This window comes from Amblyomma maculatum, chromosome 3 (genome assembly GCF_055883805.1).
Source record: "Amblyomma maculatum isolate TAMU_Amacu chromosome 3, ASM5588380v1, whole genome shotgun sequence".
NCBI lineage: Eukaryota > Metazoa > Arthropoda > Arachnida > Ixodida > Ixodidae > Amblyomma > Amblyomma maculatum.
In genome coordinates this window covers 93,506,688-93,533,737 of record NC_139346.1, presented here as the reverse complement: position 1 = coordinate 93,533,737, position 27,050 = coordinate 93,506,688, and the positions used below count along the sequence as shown (strand labels likewise).

The window sequence follows — 27,050 nt, the reverse complement described above, 5'->3', positions numbered from 1 at the left end:
CGTTTTGTGCCTGTCCCATGGCATAGTGGGTAACAAAGAAAAAAAAAGATTCTGTGGCGGAGTGGTTGCGCGCTCGCCTCGCACTGTGAAGGAACTATGTACGACTCCGCGGGCTTCCGCAAAAAAATTATTTATTACTATTTTCGCGCTACAACCACAACGCCGTCACCGCGACATTTCTGTGGCATGGGGCCCTGAGTTTTACTGCCCTAAAATAGCTTCTGCGTAATTAGTCGCCCAGAGAAGCGACACTTAACGAAAAGTACAGAGTCGATCACACTTGTCTAGGGCGCTCGCCCTGTGTTCTGTGGATGTAATAAAGAGAAATATCAACTCGCGGGAAAGAACAAAAATGCGACGACCGGAAGTCAACTGCGCTACAACACTGGTCGCGACGGCCAGAGTAAGTCCAGCCCCATTACACAATCGCAACACGCCGCGACACGGCCAATGGAGACGAGACCGGATCATGTTGTGTCAGACCATCCGTCACATACGAAAGAAAAAGGAATAAAAAAAAACCGGACAACACCGCGTTTATCTCGTCAAGGAGCGCGAAAGGCGAGCCAGGAAGACGCCAAACGCCGCCATAAGAAAAACACAGCGCGCCAATTGCAGACGGGCACTGCCGACAACCCGCCGTCTGCAGAGTGGCATATAAAGAAAGGGACAAACTTTAGCACATTTCTAATGGCTGTACAACGCTCTCCCTCTAGCCCTATAAAACACAAGGGATGGCACGGCGGTCGATAATGGCCCACTAATTACCTACACGGCCGGCCGAGATCGATGGCCTCCGAGCCAGCATCGATCCGGTGCCCGCCCATTCCGCGCCCATCAATTTCGTGCAGGGACGCCCTCATCGCGGGCACTTCTTCGCCCGGCGGAAACTTCACGTGCGGCGCCGACTGCGACGACGCGTACACCGAACACACGCGCAAAGCGACACCGGCGCGCAAAAAGTGACCAGATGAAAATGTATACGTGCGCGGTGCGGCTTCTACACGGATGCATTTCAGTGGGTGGGCGAACGCATTGCAACGGGACTTCGTTAAATTATTGAGATGGCGGGGACGAATGACTCAAAAACTGTGTTCACGAAGGGGCCGATTATTTATGCATAGGGAAAGTGTGTGTGTGTGTGTGTGTGTGTGTGTGTGTGTGTGTGTGTGTGTGTGTGTGTGTGTGTGTGTGTGTGTGTGTGTGTGTGTGTGTGTGTGTGTGTGTGTGTGTGTGTGTGTGTGTGTGTGTGTGTGTGTGTGTGTGTGTGTGTGTGTGTGTGTGTGTGTGTGTGTGTGTGTGTGTGAGAGAGAGAGAGAGAGCACGCGCCGCAGTAAGCTTCGGGCGCGAATTTCGAGAAATCGGAGAAACCAGCTCGTCTCTTTAACCTGATCCTCCCTCACTCTCATATCCCTCCCTCCCCCTTTCAGAAAGAGGGACAGTCTGTTAGAGAGAGAGAATCTCTCTCCAGAGCGAGTAGAGAAAGAGAATCTCTCTCTCTCTCTCTCTCTCTCTCTCTCTCTCTCTCTCTCTCTCTCTCTAATATATATATATATATATATATATATATATATATATATATATATATATATATATATATATAGACAAAATAATATGGCTAGGGAGACAGACAGACTCTTCCTTCGTTTCTCTCTCTGCAAAACTCCCTCTCCCTCTCTCTCTCTCTGCTGAGAGTAGAAACTCACTCATCACTATCATTAACTATCACTAGCCATAACTATCGGCCGCCATATGCCAGAACCCTGCCCTGCCTGCATTTATCCCGCGGAATCTCGTGAACAGATCTTAATTAAATTAATTAAATTGGTTCACAGGAAGGGAAAGGCGCAGTAACTGTCACACTTGCTCTGTGGACACCCGAACCGCGCCGTAATGGAAGGGAGGAAGGTGGGAATGAAAGTGGAAAGAAAGAAAGAGGAGCCGTACTGGAGGGCTACGGAGTAATTTCGACCACCTGGGGATCTTTAACGTGCGCTGACATCGCACAGCACACGGACGCCACTTCGTTTCGCCTCCATCGAAACGCAGCCGCCGAGGTCGGGTTCGAACCCGGGAACTCCGGCACAATAGTCGGGCGTCTTACCACTGCACCACCCCGGCGGGGCAGAACAGATCTCGCCTACGCGATTTTCGCCATAAGCCAAGTAAAGGCTTTTGCTTAAAAGAAAAAGGAAAGAAACCCAGGTGGAGCAGTAGCTGAACACACACCGTTCACCCGCTGGCCTAAAGGCGAGAAACGCTGCTGCAAGGAAAACACGTGACAGCGAGTCGAGCCAGCGTGCAGTGACAACAATGAAGAAGCGGAACGAGAGACGCGAGGACAGCTGCAACGAAAGAGCTGTCTGCGTGGGATTAGAATGGGGATGTAACCTTCTCCACGAATCGCTTCGCTGGCACCCGCGACACTCGCTTTCAAGAATGAGGAGTCCCGAATAACAAGCACATCACCAGGCGAAAGGGGGGGACAGTACGGCGAATCGTCCGTCGCCACGAAGATGCTTCATCAGCACTTCCTCTTCGCGATAGGGGACCAAACAAAACGTATCACCACCAGTCAAGGGCAAGTGGCCATCACAAAAGGAAAGAAGCGATGTTGGTGGAGATGAACCGATACGAAAGCGGCCATAACTGATCCTTGCTGATGCTGTGCGTTGTGACTCAGGGTTACGGACCGGCCCACGCCCTAAACAGCCACCAAACAACACCATCTAGAACCAAAGCCCATCCATGTACATATATATTATGGTGAGGTTACCAAAAAAAATATATATATATATAAAATAATATGCCTCTGCCCGTGCCACGGTATAACGGGCTCCCATCCACGTACAGGGGAAGCGCAACTAGGCCACTGACATGGTGGACGGCTACGCGGAGCCATACTATCCGCTCCGAATTCTGAGAAAAGGCGCGTACGCGAGGTGTTCACCCGCCATATTATACACAAGACTGGCCAGTACATGCGCGGCCGTTTGAGTGGGATTACGGGTTTTCCGCGCCGAAGAACAAAGCCTGTATGAAATTCCCGGATTTTTCTGAGCTTGCATTTTTGCGCCTGTTGCACACATCCGCGTGCGTATGAGCAATATTTTCTGACATTGCCTACCCCCCCCCCCCTCTTTTTTTTTTTTTTTTGTGGGTATGCGACCGGTCAAGCGGCGCCAGCAAGCATTGCATGGAAGTTACACAACGACGACGGGAAACGCGGTTCTTTGTTTCTTGGTTTCCCGAACGAAGACAACTGGTCGAGAGAAATGACCGCAACAACTGAGAAATGAGTCTCGCAGCAGCGACTGCCGGGGAAAACACGCGTAAGACACAGAGAGTGCGGCGCAGAGGTTGTTATTGTTCTTCTCCCACAAAGGCGCACGTTTTCCCAGAAGGCACAGATGAAGACTGCGCATTTGTCGTTCGCCTCAGAGATGGCAAGAGAAAAGTTCAAGCGGCGGGGCGTGTGTGTGCGTGTAACGTTCAAACGGGCGCGTGTTACGCCAGAGGCAGGGGAGAAGCCATCGGAGCAACCACCGTGCTCTCGGTCGAGGGGATGTCGGTCACGTGTTGCGCGATATCGAGTGACCACTCAGTGGCACTTACCAGGGAATTCAGTGGTTGCACCTGACATCCGTCACCCATCTCTCTCTCTCTCTCTAAACCCACTTAGCAGCAAGCGAGACACCATGAATGGTACTACATGCACGACCATGTGACGCTTCTCGGGATAGAGCGAAGGTGCGCTTCGCTTTATTGAATACACGCCGTGTGTCTTGTCGCCGCCGACGCCGGCAGCGGAAAAATGTAGCCAGGTGACAAAGGTCAACGGACTGAGCAGATGCGCGGACTGTATCAGATCGAACATTCGTGTCCGTAAGCGAGTGGCACTGACAACTCAGTTTGCCCGGCAGCCGTCCGAGGGCCGCCCAGCAGGCGGCTAGCCATCAAGTTCACTCATCAGGAGACCCGCGAGTCGATAATCACAGCAAGGGATGAAAGTTATGGGGAGAAGGCGAGCACTTCGCGGCATATAAGACTGCATGAGTATACGTACACTATTCAGCGAAAAGCCTTCGGGCTATGGTTTCCTTTTCAGCGTGACTCTCATGATGCTCCGAATCTCTTCGTGTAAGGAGGTCCATCTACCTCGCCTTTGAAGGTCGTTTGGTCCTTCGATGCGCCGTAGCGGCTCCACTGCAGAGCTGACAAGCGAACCTTGTGGACTCCCGATTATTTAAACAACGCTGAACGATAGCGAGTGTTTCAGCACATGAAGTACGGCGCTACCAACATGCGAGATTCGGTTCAGGGCCCGTCCCGGGACCGCCAATAACACTACAGCCGAGCCGACTTGTGCTCGCATTTCCTCTCCGGTGACACTGCCAGAGGTTGCTCATAGTTTTCCATCACCATCTGCCGACACTGTGCACTATAGTAAACACACTTATAACACATGACTGCAAATTAGCGCAAAAACAAGACAGCAGAACAGAGGAGATGACCTTATGACACCGGGCTCTGAGACAACATGACCTGAAAGAACCAGAAAGAAGGGCACTGAAATCTGAATTGCCGCAAACCAGCGGTTCTCTCGATAAATCATTCGCACTTCGACACACGGATACGGCCATGCTTCTCTTCCCGCAGTTTGGAGCGATTTGCAAAGACAAATCGCGTGACGTCTCTGGATGCGCGACCGTCGACATTCGCGCCGCTTTTGCCGACCGAAAAGAACTCGATCATGTTTCTGATAATTTCAGATAAATAACTGTAGAAGGGGTCATTTGCAGCCGCAACACTGGCCAATCAAGGCGCACAGTATCATTGATAGCCCATGTTGGACCTTTACGAAGTCATGCCTTGATCGAAGCTTGGTGTCAATTTTTTGGTTTTCGAAGTTTGGCTAATTAGTCGCTACAATTCACCGCGGTGAACAGCCAACGATCTCGGATGACACATAGTAGACAGGAAACCCTGAGAAGAAGCAACTCCAACTGACTCATCACGATTTTTGTAAAATGGTAAAAAAAAAAAAAAGAAAAAAAAAATCTAACGGCGCAATCCCAATCTGGAGCAGCTCTCCGATCCACATCGCCCAAAGAAGAGGCGATCGGAATACGCCGTAAATAGGGTGGGATAACTCTTCGTTCGCAGTCTGACGGTAACGACTGTTCATCACAAGGCGTCGAGTCTCTCGGATGATGACCTGCTAAACATTTACCTCTGGACTATACTAACGTCATTCGCAGCTATTCTAACATCTTAAGCATGAAATGCTTTAGCTCCCATTGTCAGGAAATTCAGACGAGGATTGTAGAGAGAGAGCCCCGCCGGGGTGGTGCAGTGGTAAGACGCCCGACTACTGTGCCGGAGTTCCCGGGTTCGAACCCGACCGCGGCGGCTGCGTTTCGATGGAGGCGAAACGAAGTGGCGTCCGTGTGTTGTGCAATGTCAGCGCACGTTAAAGATCCCCAGGTGGTCGAAATTGCTCCGTAGCCCTCCACTACGGCTCCTCTTTCTCTCTTTCCACTTTCATTCCCACCTCCCTCCCTTCCCTTAGGGCGCGGTTCGGGTGTCCACAGAGCAAGTGTGACAGTTACTGCGCCTTTCCCTTCCTGTGAACCAATTTAACTTAACTTAAGGATTGTAGAGAACCAACGACATATATCCAGCAGATTTTTCAGAACAAGATTTAAATTTTTCTTATTCCGAGCTGCATTCTATCCGGCGGCATTAATTAAATTGGTTCACAGGAAGGGAAAGGCGCAGTAACTGTCACACTTGCTCTGTGGACACCCGAACCGCGCCGTAACGGAAGGGAGGAAGGTGGAGTGGAAGTGGATAGAGAGAAAGAGGAGCCATAGTGGAGGGCTACGGAGTAATTTCGACCACCTGGGGATCTTTAACGTGCGCTGACATCGCACAGCACACGGACCCCTCTTCGTTTCGCCTCCATCGAAACGCAGCCGCCGCGGTCGGGTTCGAACCCGGGTACTCCGGCACAGTAGTCGGGCGTCTTACCACTGCACCACCCCGGCGGGGCAAGGCGGCGGCATAGCGCAGGAATTATTTTCGGTAACTTTAACGCCTTAGGCCACTCAGATATTGCCCAAACAACATGTACAGAGCAGCGAAAAAGTGGAGAGACCACGTGATTCGCTTCGATTGCTGATTTTCTATATAGAGGTGCACGCCTGACAAAAGTACCCGGGCGAGCATATCATGCGGGTTACGATACGCAAATCGTGAAAACAGCTGCTACGCCGTCAGGAAGCGCACGCAGTTTTGACAAAGCGCGTGGCTCTCTCCCCTTTCGCGCACCCCTGTATACTCATACTGGAACTGAGATGTGTCTGTGTGTGTGAGAGAGAGAGAGAGAGAGAGAGAGAGAGAGAGAGAGGGGGAAAGATTTATTTAAAGGAAAAGTCAGAGAGGTTGGCTGGAATAATTCAAATCTGGCCTGCTAATGCGATTAAACTACGGGTCACAAACGAACGCGTGACGTGATTTGCATGAAGAAGAAGATATACAATTAAACCGTGGATATATGGAACCACGGCTGCACTGCAATCAGAGCACACCACATGGATAACCGATCCAATGTAGCAGCGCCAGCTAAAGCTTGCTTCTTCACCTAGAAAGCTACGTTGGGCCATCGAGGCGCCATCGAACACGGCACCTTTACCTTGGGGGATCCCAAGGCGCTAGTCGAACGGAGTTCGGAAATTCTATTGTCCGGTTAGTTCACGATATCGACGGATTCAGCTGTGCCAACAGAGCGGGGTTTTCAGTTACCACTCGAAATAACGAATTTGCCAAGACGGGTAGCCCCGCCGCGGTGGATGCCGGACTACTGTGCCGGAGTACCCGGGTTCGATCACGACCGTCAGCGGCTGCGTTTCGATGGAGGCGAAACGAAGTGGCGCCAGCGTGATGTGAGATGTCAGCATGCACGTTAAAGATCCCCAGGTGGTCGAAAGTACCCCGTAGCCCTCCACTGCGGCCCCTCTTTCTCTCTTTCCACTTTCACTCCCACCTTCCTTTCTTCCCTTACGGCGCGTTTCAGGTGTCCACGGAACAAGTGTGACAGATACTGCACTTTTCCTTTCCTGTGAACCTATTATTATTATTATTATTATTATTATTATTATTATTATTATTATTATTATTATTATTATTATTATTATTATTATTATTATAAGACGGGCCGATACACACGACGCCTCAAAGCAGTCTACCGCGCCATCTGGACGTTTGTCCACAGCTCGTGTACGACCTTCGCTGCCGCCGCAGCAGCACGACGCGGTGCTGCACGACTCACTCAGGGAACGAGGGAGGGAGTCGTGAATGAATGAATGAATGAATGAATGAATGAATGAATGAATGAATGAATGAATGAATGAATGAATGAATGAATGAATGAATGGCGAAACCCACACCGCCCACCTTCCTTCGTATACTCATCCACGCACGTGTGTAGCGCGTATATATCTGCAAATATTAACTACGCTGCCGACACGGACGCCTACGAGCGTGTTCTGATGGCTAGCTCTAATTAACTAGTCTAAAGAAAAACGAAAAGAAATAAAGCGCGACATTTAACAGACTGGATCAAACTGCAAGTGTCTCGCTTCCACGAACGCGGCCTTCCGGAACACTCTAGAGCAATATATATTTTTCTCTTTCTGCGTCACCGGAATGATTTCCTCATCTATAGACGCACCCACGCATTTCGCTAGCACTGCCGCGCTGTAATGCACTGCATGTAGCAAGAGCAGCAAACATCAGCCGGCCCAGAGACGGTCCCGCGGTTAGCTGCACTGCGCAGCCCACCTGCGGCTGCACTCTTCCCTCAGACGGAGGCGTGACAGCGGAGAGTGGAGAGAAGGAACGCGACGTAACAATGAATCGCTTCTGCTCAGCGGTGGAGAAGGTTTGGTTTCACAGCCGCCATTATTTTCGGTATAGACTGCGTACTTCTCAGCTCGCTGCCCATGATGCCCCACCCACGGCGGCAGCGCGCCATGCATAACTAAGTGGAGACAAAAGAATACGGAAGTAGCCGCAAAAATACCGACGTCGAAAATAGATCGCTTGGGGCTGATACCGTGGGTTCCTATTCTTCCGGCCGCGTATACGCACGAAGGAAAAAAAAAATTAATGTCGCACTCTTCTGCGAGAATTGTGCACCCTTTGCGCGTACTGCGGGGCGAACAAGAGCAGTATGGTTACATATCAGAGAGGCTACGAGACAAATGCAAGAAAAAAATAAAGAAAAATAAGCGGAAGGCTTATTTATTTATTTATTTATTTATTTATTTATTTATTTATTTATTTATTTATTTATTTATAGGAAGGGAAAGGCGCGGTAACTGTCTCACTTGTTTTTTCTGTGGACGCCTCAACCAAGCCGTAGGGGAAGGGAGGGAGGTGGGAGTTAAAGTGGAAAGAGAGAAAGAGGAGCCGTAGTGGAGGGCTACGGAGTAATTTCGACCACCTGGGGATCTTTAACGTGCGCTAACATCGCACAGCACACTCACGGGGCCTCAGTGCAACATCGGAACGGAAGTTGGGAGAGGCACGCGCACACTGAAAAATCGTATTTGTAAGCCTCGAGGCAGGCGTAATCCAGCTCATTTACTTGAGGTTGCTTTGCAAATGCTTACTTCGTCTGATGCATATGAAGAGTGAAACAAAGTGTTCACTTCTTATTCGGGAGGGAGAAAAACAGACTATACCAGGACATTTTCTTTATTGTCAAACAGAGCCAGGGCATACTTATATCTCGCCGTCAGTAAATAATGTACCACACTGCCGTCTACTATGTACGGCCTACAGATGTGCTGTGCGATGCCAGTGCACGTTAAAGATCCTCAAATGGTCGAAATTACTCCGGAGCCCTCCACTACGACACCCCTTTCTCTCTTCACGCTCCTTCGCTCCCACCCTTCCTCCCTTACGGCGCGGTTCAGGTGTCCACTGAGCAAGTGTGACATATACTGCGCCTTTCCTATGAACCAATTATTATTACTATTATTATACCGCTATAACTCGGAGACACTTTTTCTTGGCAATGGGCGCGAAGATAGGGAGGCGGGGCCTCTAAACGTGTCGCTCCGCCATGTAGTCCGACCGCGCGGCTTTCGGCCTGCATAGACGTTGCAGATAATTCCTTTCGTTTGCTTCGACAGCCAGCGTCATCTCTTGAACTTGACTCGAATCTTGTTTGGTGAAAACGCTTCCAACTGTTGCGGAGCGGACGAACCGGAACGACCCGAACAGGCTACAGTCGCCATCTTGTTTGCAAAGTCGGGGCGTCTCGAAAACCTGCGACAGACATCACATGCGAAAACCCGGTGGAACCAAGGCAAATGTTTTGGCCATAACAGCGTCATTTCGGAAAATCGGTTCTGTTATAAGAAATATACCGTAAATAACTAGCACTATGATTTCAATTTGTTTTTGCAGAAACTGCTCATGCAACTAGGGACTATATTCAGCTGCGTAGGAAGATGATGCGTTTCGGCTCTGCAGCTTTGGGTCCATTGCCAAGAAAAAGTGTCCTCGAGTATAGTTACAGATTACAGATACTGCACTTTTCCTTTCCTGTGAACCAATTATTATTATTATTATTATTATTATTATTATTATTATTATTATTATTATTATTATTATTATTATTATTATTATTATTATTATTATTTTCTTATGTCGTAGAATTCTTTCTGCGTCAGTCGGCAGAAAATGGCCCGAGAACGGTTAAACAAATCTGATCTATATAAGCTTCGCGTAAAGCGGTATCCTACCATCCAAGGTTGGCATCAACTTGCAAACATAATTGGTTTTATATAACATTTTAGCATCGCGAAGGATAGAGACGAAGAGGGTCCGGGGTGACAAGGATCGATGCAGCAAGGCGGAAAAGAGCAAGAGGATCGCTCGAACAGCGCGAACGTAAGAATACGAGAGAATCAGAGCCCCAGACGATATGACGACATAGCCCAGGCTCTGAGAAAGCAGCATGTTACACCCACGCCGCTGTACAATGCGCGTTCGTAGAGGCGTGCACCCCAAATCCCTGTACGGTACGTGTCCCGAAATTCCTCACACTGCAGCGACAGCGAGAATGGAATTTGCGAAAGTCTAAAAACTCTCAAGAAAAACGGTCGGCTGCAAGCCTCTCACTTCGTACGGAGCTTCAGAGTGACCCACTATATAACGTTAACCGGCCTGTTAGTTAAGCCCTGTTAGCTTTGTTCTGACGCCCACTGCCGCAGGCAATGGCATCCCGAAGAAAGTGCTCTTCCAGCATCGAAAGCCTATAGCTTTAAATATTGCCGAACGCGTTATAGATGAAACACCCAGTGAACGCCCCAGCATTCACTAGACGGGATAAAATTAGTCAACCACGGACGAACGGAACACACACGAGCTCTTCTTCAGATTCGGTTCTTTAGGGCTTCTTTAGGATCGCTTCCCCTCCCCACATCCGATCCCAAAGTGCTAAAGCCAACGCAGCAACAGCTCCTGGTCGCTTTCTTCGCAGAAGCGTCGTTAGTAATTTCAGCGGGGGCGACAAAGCGAGTGTCACGTGTGTGTGGGTGTAGTAACAGCCTGTGCTGCTGTGCTTCCTTGAATCTGCTGCACGGAGAGTAGAGTGTGTGTGCACATCTCGTGCGCGCAATACGCCGCGACGCTCGCTGATGCGTATAACGAAGCCCGTTTCGCAGGTGGGGTATTACGCCCACTTTGCTGGGCGCCGATCGAGCGAGTCGCTGCAACCGCGGCTTGCTCTGCCCTGCGCCCCGTATTCACCTTACGTGCCTTGTCGCGAAGTTTTCCCGCTCTTCCCAGGAGGCTGTCTACGTAGATGCGGCCGAACACGAAGAGCGGAACGCCTTCGCGGTCGCCATCGTAGACCAAACATTTAAACACCTTTCCGCCGTTACCGTCCTTGGTAGACGCGCGGCAGAAGTGGAGGAATCCGCGATAGCAATTGCAATCACCAATACCACCTGTGGAATTACTTTCAGCGACTCAAAAAACGGCCGTGCGTAACTTTGGGAAAGGCCAAATTCACGAAACGGCATATCGAATCCTACAAAAATCACATTTCTCTCCCCGCCAGATTAAAATTATCTGGGTCCCTGCATATTCGTCCCACCCCGGAAACGAAGCGGCCCACGTAGCCCGAGGATTCGTCAACCGCGCAGTGGCCCAATCGTGCCTGCGAGGGGGGAAGGAACGCATGGATAACGTACCAAGAAATCAGCATGCATTACAGAAACAGCGCACTATAGAATACCCGCCCACGGATAAGTCCCTCAGTAAAATCGAGCAAGTGACGTGGAGGCAGCTCCAATCGGATACCTTCCCTAACCCTTTTAAACTATCCCTGGTTAATCCAGGGCTGTACACCCCCGAATGCACGCTTTGCGAAGCCAAAAATGCCGACATAGCGCATATCCTACACATGTACCCTGAGCTCCAACCCAAAGCCGAATGGCTATTATCTAACCCACTACAATGGGTGGCTGCGGTGACCAGCTCGAGCCTGTGGTACAACTGCGGGCGGTAAGCTGGACTTTGGAAGTCGCCGAAAGACACGGTCTGACGGCCACAGCACGAAGCCAATAAAAAGAAGCCCATTGATCGTCTGACAGATGTGTTTTTATTTTTTTTTTTTTTTTTTTTTTTTTTTTTTTTTTTTTTTTTTTTTTTTTTTACATATATAAAGTTTTCACCACCACCCGCTCTTCCCACCAGGGCTCGCGGTTTCTTGTGGTCCGAGCTGGAACAAGGCTGTCTCCGTTTCTTCCAACGTTGGCCTGTGTGTAGTGTCTAAGGCACTATCAACCTGTCAGGTACCATGTGGTACCAATCCGCTTTTCCGCCGGCAGAGTTCACACTCGGCTGAGAAGGACTCTGGTTCGATGACGGGAAGCTTTAATCAATTATTAAATGACAACGTAGTCTACGTAAATGACACTGTTCTGGATTATTCAATCCTTTGGTTGCGCCTGGGTGCTTGTGTCTGCTGTAATACGCCTATGTGGGTCCATAATGGCAAAGGAGAGTCCGACTCATCAGGAGGAGGAGGGGGGGGGGGGGCTCGAAAAAAAAATAATAATAAAAAGCAGTGAGGTGTTTAAGTGTTAACAACCCTTGCGTTTGCCTTCGCTTAAATACTGCGACAACAATGTGCGATAACGGTACGCGACTATCTAAACCGATGTGCCAGGAGGCGCGAGCGGTAGCTGTCCACGCAAATTTGAGCAATCGGCCGACGGTATACGAGGCTGGTGGATGTCCTCGTCGCCCGCACACATACACACACACACACATGAACCTCTCCGCGAGATCACCGTTCGCGCGTCATAGAGAATATAGGTTGACTGTCACCTCATGTCACAGGACCCCTGAAGAGAGGTGTGGACGTGTCAAAGAGCTAAACTGTTATTGAGTGTAAGTGGGTGAGTGAGAGGGAAAGATGCTGCAGCCATAGAACCAGCGGCGAACGTCGAACAACGGAAATCGTATCACAGATCGTATCCACTATACGGAACGTTCCACGGGAAATGTATGAAAAAACCCTGCGTCTCCCAATGAGTCGCCGAAGTGCAAGGCGGCCTCACCCGCCGCAGACAGCGTCCTTTAAGTACAAAGCATAGCCCCACTGGGTGAAATTCCGTCGGTGACGTTGCTTTGCCCGAGAGATGGTCCCAAAAAAAGATAAAACTAAATTCCACACCATAGCGCACACAAAGACGGAGCAGCTATGTAACATGAGGCATGCGGCTGTTCCGAAGATGCGCCTGCGGTCTTCGTGTACAACATACCACGCAGGCGAACCACCTCGCAGAAGGGCCTTTAATGGAGGAAAAATACCACGCAAAAAGTAACGTCTTGGCATTCCCACACTGCTGGATGGCCGTGTGACTGAGTGAGAGCCAAGTGACGGTGACCACTTGCGGCGCTACCTGTCTCGTTGGTGCTGACACAGGTACACGGCTAACGAATGTCGGACAATTCTTATCCAGTACGTATACATACATTAATGCATGACAGCGCTTCTAGGTAAGCCTTGGCTCTTTGGGGCTGACCAATTACTATATTTTTACACCGTAAAAGAACGCTTCTACACAAGCCTTGCGCATCCTTTTGCATATCAGTTTTATAACTAATATGAAAATGGCTAGCGAAATCCTGATTATATGTATTAATCCCTGCATCGGCACCAATCAGCAAGTACAAGCTACCCTTCCGTAGAAGAGCTGTTTTACATTAACGTCTGCACGTCCAATACCGCACCGCGGTGGCTCAGTGGTTAGGGCGCTGAAATGCTGAACCTAGGATGCGGAATCGAATCCCGGCCGCTTTTCGATGGAAGAGGAAAGGCATGGGCACCCGTGTGTTGTACGATGTCAGTGCACGTTACAGAACCCAAGGTGGTCGAAATTTCCGGAGCCATTCACTGCGGTTTCTATCATAGCCTGAGCCGCTTTGGGACGTTATAAACACCATTAATTACTCTCGAGCCCCTTCCCCCACCTATCCGCTTTTTTTTTTTTAGCCAAACCCAGAGGTACAAAGCAATGCACTGCCAGCTCCCCGCTTACGTCAGCACAACACGCAATTATTTCGCGCGCCCCAGGAACGACTCGTTCAATCCCAACTGCGGGGGTGAGAGATTGATCACGGACGGCGCATCCAATACGGCACACATCATTCATCATCGGCGACAGAACGGCGGCATCAGCAGCTCGACTACCATCACGTGACTGCCGCGCAGGCACAGCAGGGACCCGGCGAGCAAAGCGACCACGCCAAGAAAACAGGGAAGAGGGGCGACGCCGACGGAAAGCGCATTGACGGATGGCGATGTGCCGGGGCGTCGTCGCCAGCCCGGCGGCAACGACCGGCACGCTCAGGTCGCCAAGGCTCTGACCGCAGCTACCTCCCTCTTTCCCCTCCTCTTCGCGAAGCCTCCGCAGTAACTCTCACCCTCGGGCCACGCCCCAACGCCGCAAGAGCAGCACGGGCCAGTGCGAAACTGACGAGCGACTCGTGCAAGTGCGACCTTAGCAAGCACGAAACAGAGCTCCGGCCGCAAAATAATGGCCAAAATAATACCGGTACACAAATCAGGATACAGGTCACATGTTACTAATTACAGGCCCATCTCCATCACCTACACCGCGTCTAGAATCCTCGAGCATTTAATCCTTAAGTACATTATTGTATTCCTCAAAACTAACAACGTATTGTTTTATTCCAGCATGGCTTCCGCCAGGGGTTGTCAATTGTAACTCAGTTATTAGAATTAGTGCATAACTTATCTCAAACCATAGACAACCAGAAACAAACAGACCTAATACTATTAGACTTTTCAAAGGCGTTTGATCGCGTGTCGCACACACTAAGCTTGTTAACAAACTACAATCGACACTAGGCCAAGGCGCTATAGTTAACTGGATTAGTAACCACTTGACCGACAGGACACAGTTTGCACAAATCAACGATCAGGCGTCTAATATAGTTCACGTTGCATCAGGCGTACCCCAAGGCTGCGTCTGGGTACTTGTATTATTCTTAATATTTATCAATGATACAGCGACTAATCTTAATGTTAACATACTGCTTTTCGCCGATGACTACATTTATATCGAGAAATCAACTCAGTCGATGACCACAGAGCTCTTAATAATAACTATTCGCAACTTCTGCTGTCTTGTCAATAACTAGAAAGAAGCATACACCAAGATTTCAGTACACTATAAACGGCACCCCTATCGCTGCAGTTAATGAACATAAATACTTAGGCCTATTAATAACCTGCGATCTAAGATAGCACGCCCACATCAATTATATGACATCGATAGCACTAAAACGTGTATTTTTTTTTTTTATTCTTTTATCAGGCGGCGCCTCAAAATAGCGCCTTATAAAACTAAATTACTAGCTTACAATGCACTTATTCGCTCTGTCCTCGAATATGCAAATGTCGTCTGGTTTCCTTTTACCAATCAAGACATAAATAAAATTGAAGCAGTACAAAGGACGGCAGTTAGGTTCATATCCAAATTAATACAGAACAACCGACTCAACACGTTAGACCCAAGCTAAAATCGCACGCCTCAAACTCCTGTACTAACTACTTTATCGACACTTAAAAGTTGATCCTGCTAAATACATCGCTTTCTCTGTAACTAGACCGACACGTAATAAGCATTCAAATACGCTAACTGAATATCACTTCCACACTGACTGCTTCAAAGACTAATTCTTCCCTTTAGCCGCAAGAGAATGGAACAGCCTCAGTTCATTTGTTACTAATTTATCTTCGTTTATTAAGTTTGCAGTCGCAGTGGAAAGATATTTAACTTATTAGCAGAAAGTTATTTTATGCTCATATTCTCGGTACGCCACCCGTTCGATTCTGTCCTTGTTCTGTTCCTTGCGACTTACGCGTATACATATGAAAACAGTACGTTTATGTTTTTTTCTTCTCTTCGTGTAGTGTCTTAATACATGTATAATTCTCGTTCATATTTGCTTCATATTTGTTTTTGCTTGCATAATATGTTTCATCATTTTTATACCCTATGCATCTTACATTCTTGATTTGCTTTGTACATATGTTCAGGTCAATATGTGTTCCTTGTATGTTCTATATACACTTCTCTAGTACTAACATATGCCCACCTGCAACAATCCCGAATGGGACTAATAGTATCTGTAAATAAATAATAAAATAAAGTATATTCCCCCTTCGGATTGTTTTCCCGCAGGACGCGAACCCCCATCCCAATTACGTCATTGACCACTTGGATATTTTCCCGTGAATTGCTATGACATGACGGTGACGTGATGTGATGTGGCGTGTCTGTTATATGTGACTGTATTAACTTCAACTATCCCTCTCTCACAACTTTTATATCCACTCACCCCTTTTCCACAGTGTAGGGTAGCAAACCGGTTTCTGTTACAGGTTAACCTCCCTGCCTTTCCTCCTCATCTTCTTCTTCCTCCTCCTCCTTCCTGCGAATCAAGATTGATGCGGGGCCGGATTTTTGGGTCACTCTTGGAGATTGTGATAGGGGGATAGGAAGGGGGGGGGGGGGGGGTAGCACGGCTTTACTGGCTAGAATCTCTGGAGAGGGAAGGATGGGGAGGTGGCTAAATTTGGCCCACCCACGATTAACCCCACTTTGAGGGCATGTTGACGGAAAGCCCTGCGAACTTGGCCTCGGGCCGCAGCAGCGGCCAGCCATTGCCGCAGCAAGATGCTCAGGCTCACCACCTTACATCGACCTCCGCCGGCTCCACTATGCGCTCGCTTCGCCAACAACAGACACCGCCTTTGCTCATTAATTTCTGTAAAAGTACAATGCACCCTCTTAAATGTCACCTACTAGGCAGCTGTTATCGGTACAAACTATGCTCCACTGCATTAATTTACGTGTCGATGCAGAACCAAGGAAGAATTTTTTTTTTATAAAAACGTCATTATCCCTCTACCATTATAGCTCCCCTTATTTATGGGACGCTCCAGAATACCCCTAAACAGCGTACGAATATTCCAGTCTGGTCTTATAACAGCCATGCTTCGCGGAAACTTTGAAAGAACATTTAAGCCGAAAGGCATATGCGGATGACGAAGATTCGAGGTGGTCAACGGCGACTACAGAAGGCTGTTGGAATCAACCACTCGCTATGCTGCAGGCACTACTTTAGTTTGAAAGCGACAGGGTTAAGAGATTACATTCCGAGATAATCCCAGCCTGGTGGAGTACTGCGTGTCACAAAATCCCCGCCTGGCAACGTGGTCCCGTGACGCCACACTCCGGCAGCCAATCGACGCTCGACCGGGTGACATGACTACGTAACGTCATCGAACCATCTACCGATCAGGAAATGTTCTGACTGGCAGGTGGCACGGTCCAGCGCCGATTGGTCAGCGTGGTGTGCGATGCTAAATAACACGTCACCTGGCCAAGTTGGAAGGTGCTCTGGCAGGAAGTTTTGCAAGGCTGTGACGTCATCCACGTGGCCACAACCGCAACCGCAGCCAAAGAGCATTGCAAAGCGCCTCCGAAGACAGGAAACAGTTCTGAAAAGGTTACGCTTGCGCTCGCACGCGGAGTGCGACGTCACAGCCTTGCAAAAACTCTCCGCCAGAGCACCTTCCAGCTTGGCCAGGTGACGTGCTATTCGGCGTCGCACCTCTACGCCACTGAGGAAACGTTCGTTCAGAGCGACAGGTGAGAGGCCGCCTCATATACCGTATAGACCTGCAGCAGCCACACGCTAAAGTACAGCAGCACTTAGATAAAATTAAGGTCATCAAATAAGCACTGCTAAGCAGGCCTCATAAGTATAGTACTACCATTTAGCTCCACTACAGTTAGCACTAGTTAAGACCATTAGTTAGTATGAACTCATGTCTACACGACAAATGTTATCACATAAACTCTTAGAATACTTCGTCGCCAACCATTGTTTTTTTACCGGAGGGAAGGGGCAGCTTTAGTGTGTGTTAGGGGAGATGAGGCAGCTTTAAAGCTCCCGAATGCCTCCGCGATGTTTATTCCACCCGTTTGGTATTCATTCCGCATGCCTTTTTCCACAGCACTATACAAGAGCATCCGTGGAGTCGGACGACTTCGGTTCAACGGTATTTGAAACACGTTTGCATGCAGCACGCGGGTTTTCAACCGTAACATTTGTAAAAGCAACCTAGTGATTTGCATATAGTGGCCTTTGTTGCCGCCGCAACACTATGCTTCGACTACAAATACTATACTAGACTGAGATTTTTTTTTTTTTTTTTCCGCCGCGGTAGTTCAGTGTTAGGGCGATCCAGTACTTAGCCTCACTGCGCCGTCCTCGCATAGCCTGAGCTGGTGCGAGACGTTAAGGCTCATGAGGTCAAGCCATCACTGTACGCGTGGAGCGAGACGCTGAGTAGCTCAAGCCATTGTTATTGACACTTCTCTTCATTCGCATTCAAGGCATTTGTGGATGACAGAGACAAATTAAGTGCAGGCAGAAGAAAGTGGGTCTTCACGTCGGTGAAATGTCGGACGAACTAAATGGACGCGTGGCAAAGATCCATTATTTTGCAACATGAATTAATAAAGTTGCTGAAATTGACGTAATATTCGTGGATTTCTCGAAAGCATTTGACAAAGTTTCTCATAAAAAACTACTTCATAAATGTAAACGTTTTCCAAAATAATCAGCAGAATGGATCACTGCCTGCCTAACCCACAGAAAATAATTTGTTTGTTTTCTTGACAATTTTCTTTTTTCGTGGCAGTATCGCAGGGATCTGTGTTAGGGCCGCTATTGTTTCTGTTGCATATTAATGCTATTGTGGAAGGTATTAAAATCTCAAACACTTTGCCGACGACTGTGTTCTGTACTCAGAAATTAGCAGCATGTCAGACCAATTATTATTAAAGCGAAAGCGCTACTTCGCTATGTTCACAGATTTCTGTCCGCAGACCGTGTCCGCAAACCGCATCCTCAAAATCGTGTCCGCAGCAACTGCGAGTAATTGAGAAGTGGTAAAGGTTAATGAGTGGTGTCAATCAATAGAGAGTGACGTAATGTTGTGTCCGAAATAATAAGTAGGCCCATAAACACTCAAAATCGTGTCCGCAGCAATTGTGAGTAATTGAGAAGTGCTAAAGGTTAATGAGTGGTGTCAATCGATAAAGGATGACGTAATGTTGTGTCCGAAATAACAATTAGGCCAATAAACACTCAAAATCGTGTCCGCAGCAGTTGTGAGTGAGAAGTCATAGAGGTTAATGAGTGGTGTCAATCGATAGAGGGTGACGTAATGTGTGCGAAAAAATAAATAGGCCAATAAGTTAATTAGGTAATTAATTAGAGGTAAAAATGAAACAGTAAAGAGAAAAACGGTCTCATTAGCGAATGGCTTGGCGCCACATTTGAATGTATCAAATACTAAAATAGTTACTTAAATCAGTCAATTAAGGTGACGTCAAGGTTGTGACGTCACGCAACCTGAAGTCGAGCCAAAAACGGGCATAGGAAGAGATTGGCGCGCAATTTCAACGTACCAAGGACTAACGTAGTTAATTAGGGCAGTCAATTAGGGTGACGTCAAAGATGTGACGTTACGCAACCTGAAGTCGAGCCGGAAAAGGGCATAGGAAGGGATTGGCGCACAATTTGAAAGTACCGAAGTCTAAAATGGGTAAACAAGAAGTGAATAATGTGACGTCACGCAACCGGAAGTAGAGCTGAAAAAAGGGCATAGGAAGGGATGGCGCGCAATTTGCAAAATCTTGTCCGCAGCAGTTGTAACTGAGAAGTCGTAGAGGTTAATGAGTGGTGTCAGTCGATAGAGATTGATGTAATGTTATGTGCGAAAAAAATAATTAGGCCAATAGGTTAGTTAGGTAATTAATTAGAGGTAAGAAATGAAAAAGTAAAGTCGAAAATGGTCTCATTAGCGAATAGCTTGGCGCCACATTTGAATGTATCAAATACTAAAATGGTTAATTAAATCGGTCAGTTAGGGTGATGTCAAAGATGTGACGTCACGCAATCTGAAGTCGAGCCGAAAAAGGGCATAGGAAGGGATTCGCGCAATTTGAAAGTACCAAAGACTAAAAGGGGCAAACATGAAGTGAATTAAGCCACTAGAAGCAACCAGAAGCAACCAGAAGCAACCAGAAGCAACCAGAAGCAACCAGAAGCAACCAAAAGCAACGAACAGCAGCATCCGTGCTTTCGTATTATCCAAAGCAGATTCTGCAGTGCTCTTTAATTTTTTTAACAGTGCGCGCTTCAAAATCTTCTTTCTTGGTATATCACAAAAAAAAAGAAAACTTTCTATGAAAACACATAAGAACAAAACCTTGCTTTTTTACAACAATATTATTAATACCTTGCTTTCTGCCGTAAGTAGCTGTGAGGACTTAGGACTGTGCATCTAGAATAATCTTAAAGGCCCACTGTCCACCCTCCGGTCGAAAATATTTTCTTCCCCGTTGACTGTGAGACTTCGCCTCTGGAACGCAAGGCCGCAAAATGTTTTTGAAAAGAGTAACTAATAACGCAGTTACAGCCACCTCAATCACCCGATTCTATCCTGCCTCTCTCCTTCTGTTCCCTCGCAAAGGTTTTTCACTCTCCTGCCCGAGGTCGTCTAGCCTCCGCAATACAAATTCCCCTTCCTCCTCCGCGTTTGGCGGGAGGTGGGGCGTGGCTCTCCGCGAGCGCGAAAAAAAAAAAAAAAAAAAAAAAACGGTCGAGGGAGCGCTCGCCGCTGGATTCAGTCTGGCCGTGGCGAGGGAAAAGCGCGCTGCGAGCGGTAGACACCCCTCCTTCTCCCGTCAGTCAGCTAGACGGACCAATGGACGTCGTTCCCGATACGTACGTCGTTATCGGGGCCCGTCGGGCCAGCGCAGGGAGCGGTGACGCTGGCTTCTCAAAGGAGAGCATGAGGGAGCTTTGAATTCTATTTTCGATGCTTTGCGGCGCGCGTGTCGCTGTAGAAATTTGCACAGACTATCTCCGGTACCTGATCGAAACACTGGGCTCCTTTTCTTAAAAGGGCCTTCCCTGGACAGTGGCCCTTTAACGGCAGTACTCATGTTAACTACGTAATTGCAAGCGTGAAAACAACTTTTTTCCCTTCGGCGTGCGCCGAAGTTTTCTACTCCTTCTGAACGCCTTATCGCTTATGTCAATTGCATTACCTATCTGAGGCTATTTAAGACGCTTTAAACAAAAACTAATACCGCTAAACTAGAAAAGGTACAGAGAAGAGCTGCGCATTTAATTTATAACAAATTTATCAGATTCGGTTACAGATATTTTTAAAGAGGGAGAATCATTCCCCTTGGCGCTAAGAAGGCGTCGCTGACGACTGCAGTTAATTAATGGTAATTATAAGACTGACATAACTGAAATCATGTTTTTCTCTTCTGGATATGCTACTCGTCAAAGGCACAGTCCAACTATAATCCCGTTCAACTCGCGTAACAACATTTCCAAATATTTATTTTTCCCCCGAACCACAGCCGATTTGAATCAGCCGAACAACAACGCCATTTCTGCACCAACATTAACTGCACTTTTATCAAGGATAGAGTAACGCTATTCCTACTACTATTTATATAGCTTCTTGTGTGTGCGTAATTTACCTTTTTTAATGCTTTATTTCTATTTATAGTTCTCGAGGTCAGCAGTACATTGGTTGATTGGTTTGGTTTGTGGCGTTTGTCCCAAAGCGACTCAGGCTATATGAGACACGCCGTAGTGGAGGACTCCGGAAATTTCAACCACCTGGGGTTCTTTAACGTGCACTGACATCGCACAGCACACGGGTGCCTTGCTTTTCACCTCCATCGAAAAGCGGCCGCCGAGGCCGGGATTCGATCCCGCGTCCTTGGGAACAGTAGTCGAGAGCCGTAACCACTGTGCCACCGCGGCGGGGTAGTAGTACATTGTGTATTTTGCTTTCCATTGTATAACCAGTGGAAAGTGCTTTTTTCTTTCTGTTCTGTACACTGTATTGTTCTGAACCATCCTGCGGAAATCGCCGTATGATTGCATATCAACGAATAAATAAATAGATAAATAAATTTCATTTCGGTTTTGAGAAAGCGCCTTTCTAATACCGCCCCTACACGATGAGCGTAGAACGACTGTTCGTAAGCTTTCACTGCAGCACATTGCAGATTCTGCACACGGGTTAGCAGCAGAAAGTGAAACGTGACCCGCAGCTCAATCCGAACGTCGAAATACTTTAGAAAGTTACGTAAATTTGATTAGCATCGTGCGTCTACACACTTACAAAACCGCACAGACCACATGTAGAACTATGCAAATTGAAAAGGCAATCAATTAACTGCGGGTAATTTGTACGATAACCGTGATCTCCACCTCGTTATCTTGTGCTCGCCGATCCCAACACAAATTCATGAAGGCAGCGTCCAAGTGCTGGTCCATCAGTGTCATTTTTTTTTCTTTATTCTCCGTAAGAATTAGTGTTCTTGCACCTTGCGCAGCCTACGGCACTCGGTTACCATCTAGTAGTTGGGTACCATATAGGCCCTATATGCATTAGTTCAGGCGGAAAAGCGCCTGGCTATAAGAACGCCCCAGACGCATGCTCCTGACTGCGAAAGCAGCTACTGAAGCGCCAGAGTCGACCGCCGAGGCGAGATGACAATGATGTCTCTCGAGTTTTACTGCGCATGCTCACATCCAGTTCACCGTTTCGAACATTGTGTTAGCCCTTGATATCGCGAACTCACTCAGAAGCATGCAGCAGTGGGCTCAATCGTCACCGTCAAGATTAATTATCGCTTCACAGCTTAGCTCAGGTCCTCTGCAGTCCTATACAGTGAAGCGGCGTATAGGCATAGCACTTACTAGACCGCTTTTCAAAGCAAAAACGTTAAAGACCCCGTCCAACGAAAATCTGGCACCGGCGCCACCGTCTGCATTGCAGTTGTGAGCGAAGAATCACAACCTGGCAGCTGACAGGCCTCTCCTTTCACATGGGAGGGTGATATCAGAGCCAGCCTGCCAAGAACCTTGAATCCACGTTACCCCTATGTATACCCTGTGTGCACGTTCATACGGCTTTGTTGAAGCAGGGCTTTACGTGTACGGTGGTAGCCTACGGTATCGCGTCATACCACTAAAGGGAGCTTAAGATATCCCATATCCCTTACAGTAATGACTTTTTGAGCTGGTGTTGCCGCCTTGTCTGAGCCTCACTTGTCTTGTCTGGTGCTGTTTTAGTCCCTTTTTCAACGTGTACAAACCAACACGTAACGGCCCTCTTCTGGAAGCCACTGACATCCAGCAGAAAATAATAATTAAATAAGATACAAATCACGGGGGACGCTTAAGCTCCGTCTTTAAGGCGTTATATGGGACCAATCCAGTTCAGTTCAGTTCAGTTCAGTTTCAGTTTATTTTCCAGTTTTGCTGGAAGGTTTCCTTGACAAAAGCTGCTAGAGCAGCTTGACTGACAGGAAACCGTTGCAAGGCATGGCGTACACAGCAAGCGTGTCAACAAAAACGTAACAATGAAATAACGACACACATAATGAAAAACTCGCAACATACAACAGAAAAGAAACATCAGAAAGACTCGCGTATAAAAAAAAAAAAAACATTTCATACAAAATTAGCAGAGCTGTAAGGTAAATAAGAGAAAATAGAAGATTGCTATATTAATGCAAATCAAGTAAATAAGGCTCCCTTTTCGGATGATCCTCGTCCGCTGTCACAAGCTACCTCACATAAACCGCGAAAGTTCCAGGATCTCCTGCCTCGGGAACTTACGGGATCTCCCCACTCCTCCGAGCATACTTCGACATGAATCTCCGGGGAAGCGACCGGCCCAGCGCGCATCCTTGACGATGGGCCGCAGCGCAACCAGCCAGTAGACAAGTTTTAGTTGGGCGTATCTGACCAATGTTCAATTCCCACCTCGCCCTCACATCCGAAAGGAGCTACTTACCGAGGTCTGTTAGAAGCAGTTCATGCTTAAAAAGTGAGACAAAATTGAGCGCTAGCAGCTCGGGTGTAAGGGAAAGGTATGTCGAGAAACAGCTCACTGACAACTCGGAACTTTAAATAGAATCACGCAGCGCCAATTTCCCGGCTATTCGCTTTTTTTTTTTTTTTTTTTTCCATCTCGTCGAACTGACGCGCACACAGCCAGTAACAAAAGAAAAAAAGAAAAAGCCTGTCGCGCGGGTCCCAGGGCGGCGCACGTCACATGATGCCGCACAGTTGGCCGCGGAGCGGGCGGATCGACGCTGGCTTTGACGCGGTCGAAGTAAATAGGCTCCTCCTCTCCCGATAATGTAGCGGCGCTCTTCCCTCTCGCTCCTCCCCAAAAAGAACCACTTCTCGCCACTGGCCTCGCCTTGTGTGTTGTGCCCCGAAGGCGTCTCGCAGAAGCGGCGCTGCCTCGCGACGACGGTCGAAAAAGGGAAGACACGCTAGCTCATATCCGGCCGAAGGCGGGCCAGGCCCCAGTGCGAGAAGAAAGGCGAGAGGGCCCCGAATCAAGCGCCCAAACAGCGACGACAGTGAAGAAGCTACGGATCTGCTGCCGCCACCACAGCCCCATCCTCCTCTTGGTCTTTTGCGGCAGAGCGTCTCAGACTTGGGGGAAAAACTTCAAATTGATTTCTGTGCGTGTGCTCGCGTCCGCTCGAAGTGCCTACGCCACAATTTTCGCCGGAACTCTGACTGCCGCACCACCGAACACACGCAGTGCCAGGCTACTACTTTTAACACGCTCTTTCGCATATTTATCCCTCCCTCTCTCTCTCCTTTTTTTTTTTTCTTGCATTAAGAATCCCCTCTCTCTGGGTATGAGACAAAGGGATTTTCGTCGTCACGGCTCCGCTCTGATGGCGGCGGTCTCCAACGCTACAAAATGGCGAGCTCACTGTCGGTGAGTCTGATCCGCAGCAACGGATTAATTCCGCGGGAAGCCCGCTGGCAGCGGCCATAAACTCAATATATTCGTTCATTTAATAGCAAACTACAGTATTTGGTTCATCAGCTGCAATAAGATTGGATGCGGTACGCATACGTTTAATCCAGCTTGTTTTCTGCAAAATAAAACCCATTGATTGATTGATTGATTGATTGATTGATTGATTAATTGATTGATTGATTGATTGATTGATTGATTGATTGATTGATTGATTCACAGTTCACAGCTATCCAAATGTGGCCACAAAAGAAGCCGTATATGACCCGACCGCGGCAACCCAGCAGCAACGGACTGCGTCACAGCACTAAACCACTACTGCGCACGGGTGTGCCAATGTAGACGCTGGATGCAAAGGCTCGGCCAAAAAAAAAGAAAAGAAATTACACTCGACATGAATTCCAACGGCGAACTTGCTCAATGGTCAGCTAGACCAATGTCTTCGGCAATGAGGATTACATCGCAACAAACTTTGACCCATCAGTTCCTTCACATAAGTTAGGCTTTCTTCACCCATCAGTTCCTTCAGATAAGTTAGGCTTTCTATCGCCTTGCAAAGCTTGTTCGTATTCTGTGATTGCGCACGAGTTTTGCTTCGGTACGATTTTCTACAAACCTTGCGCGAGTGTTAGCGTTCATGTGCCAGTACGTGCGATCCTATAATTGATAGTGTGCGATCTAACGCAACCGTTGTTGTGGCTGTAGGAAAAGGAAAAAGAAAATGCACGGGCCTGCTACTGGCTCTGTAGCTGAGCCACCTCCGCTGCCTTGAGCGGACAGAAGAGAAGATATTAGAAGAGTTCAACGCTGCTGAACCGAATATTGTATTGAGCGAAAGCAATAGCTGCGGGTGACCGAGCATTCTTCTAATTCTTCTTCTTCCCCAGCCCACACATAAAGCCCCGCTTTAACCAAGCCGTATGAACGTGCCTTAGTGGCCTATAGGGGTAACGTGAATGCTAGGGTCCTAGCAGGCTGATTCTGACATAACCGTCCCATGTGAAACGAGAGACCCAAGTTGGCAGCTCCTGCCAGCTTGAGGTCGTCTACGGGGGTCGTCTAAAGGTCAATGGTGGTCGCCGCCGGGCCACGCTGACGGCTCAAACTGCGAGCAGTATTGATTTCGCAATAAAAGAAGAGGGAGAGAAAGACGCGCGCCGCAACAGCCGTCGTCCACCACAGAAACTGACCGAAACGGTGGCGGGTGCAACGACGGCCTACAACAGATAAAAATTCGGTGGCTGGCAAGCCCCCGCCGTAAGCGGCGGTGACCTGTCCCAGTCCCATCAGGGCGGCCAGTATCAGCCACCCTCCTCACCTCCGGTCTCCCTCCAAGCAACCGTGCGCTCTTCGCGATCTTGTTGCCCCGCCGGCATACCGCCGGGGTGGTGCAGTGGTAAGACGCCCGACTACTGTGCCGAAGTACCCGGGTTCGAACCCGACCTCGGCGGCTGCGTTTCGATGGAGACGAAACGAAGAGGCGTCCGTGTGCTGTGCGATGCAGCGCACGTTAAAGATCCCCAGGTGGTCGAAATTACTCCGTAGCCCTCCACTACGGCGCCTCTTTCCCTCTTTCCACTTTCACTCCCACCTTCCTCCCTTCTCTTACGGCGCGTTTGAGGTGTCCACAGGACAAGAGTGAGACAGTTACCGCGCCTTTCCCTTCCTATAAATAAATCAGTTCGCGATCTTGCTCGTGCCTGTTGTATACGCTTTATAATTTCTACAGAGTATTCTGAATTATTTCAACCGCGCGCGAAACCATGTAGAACTGATATAAAGGACTCCATTGGGTGAAGCGAAAACCGTTTTCATGGGAACAAGCCCATCATGCTTCGCGCTTTTTCTTTTCTTCGTGCGATTGGGTTCTCTTCGACACGTTTTGCCTACCTCCTTTCTCTCAATTTATTCCTTTCGTCTTCGTTGTGTTCTTCGCAGAATTGTATGTTATCACTACGTCGTCGTGTTCTTCGTTTGCCTTTTTTTTTCTACATTCCTGCTTTTTCTTCCAATTAGTTGTTTCAATTTGGGGGCGTTTAGCTCATTTTTATTTCTTATATATATTGGTTTAAGCCAGAAAAACCTTCACTGGTCCGGTCTCCCTCTCTATTTTTTTTTTACGTTTTTGTTAAATATTTCAGAGGACAAATATGAGTGTAAAAAAGGGGGCTAAACATTAATCCCCACGATAATAGTGACAGAAAAAAATGCACGGTGTCCTCGTTTTCCATCCGTGTTTCTGTGTCAAATAGCGCGTCGATCATTTTCGATGCAACAGGGAGAAGCGGCGGTAAAAGAGCGGCTGACGCGTTTACCGGGAATGCAATATACTAGAGAGATTTAGCTTACCGGAGACGTATTACGTCTCCCGGAGACGTACAGACGTAGACGTATCGGACGCCTACTGCGCATGCGTGAAAATTGATGTAGACGTATTCGGCTGACACCGGGCAAAACACGTTTTAGCTGTACGTATCGCCCATACGTAAGACGTATCGCTAGACGTACATGCAGATGATGATGA

At 48.2% G+C, this 27,050-nt stretch overlaps 1 protein-coding gene across 1 annotated transcript in view; it reads right to left on the bottom strand.

The window, feature by feature from the left end:
- Gprk1 (G protein-coupled receptor kinase 1) overlaps window positions 1–27,050 on the bottom strand; it is a 144,965-nt gene that overhangs the window by 64,396 nt on the left and 53,519 nt on the right. The window lies entirely within an intron of this gene.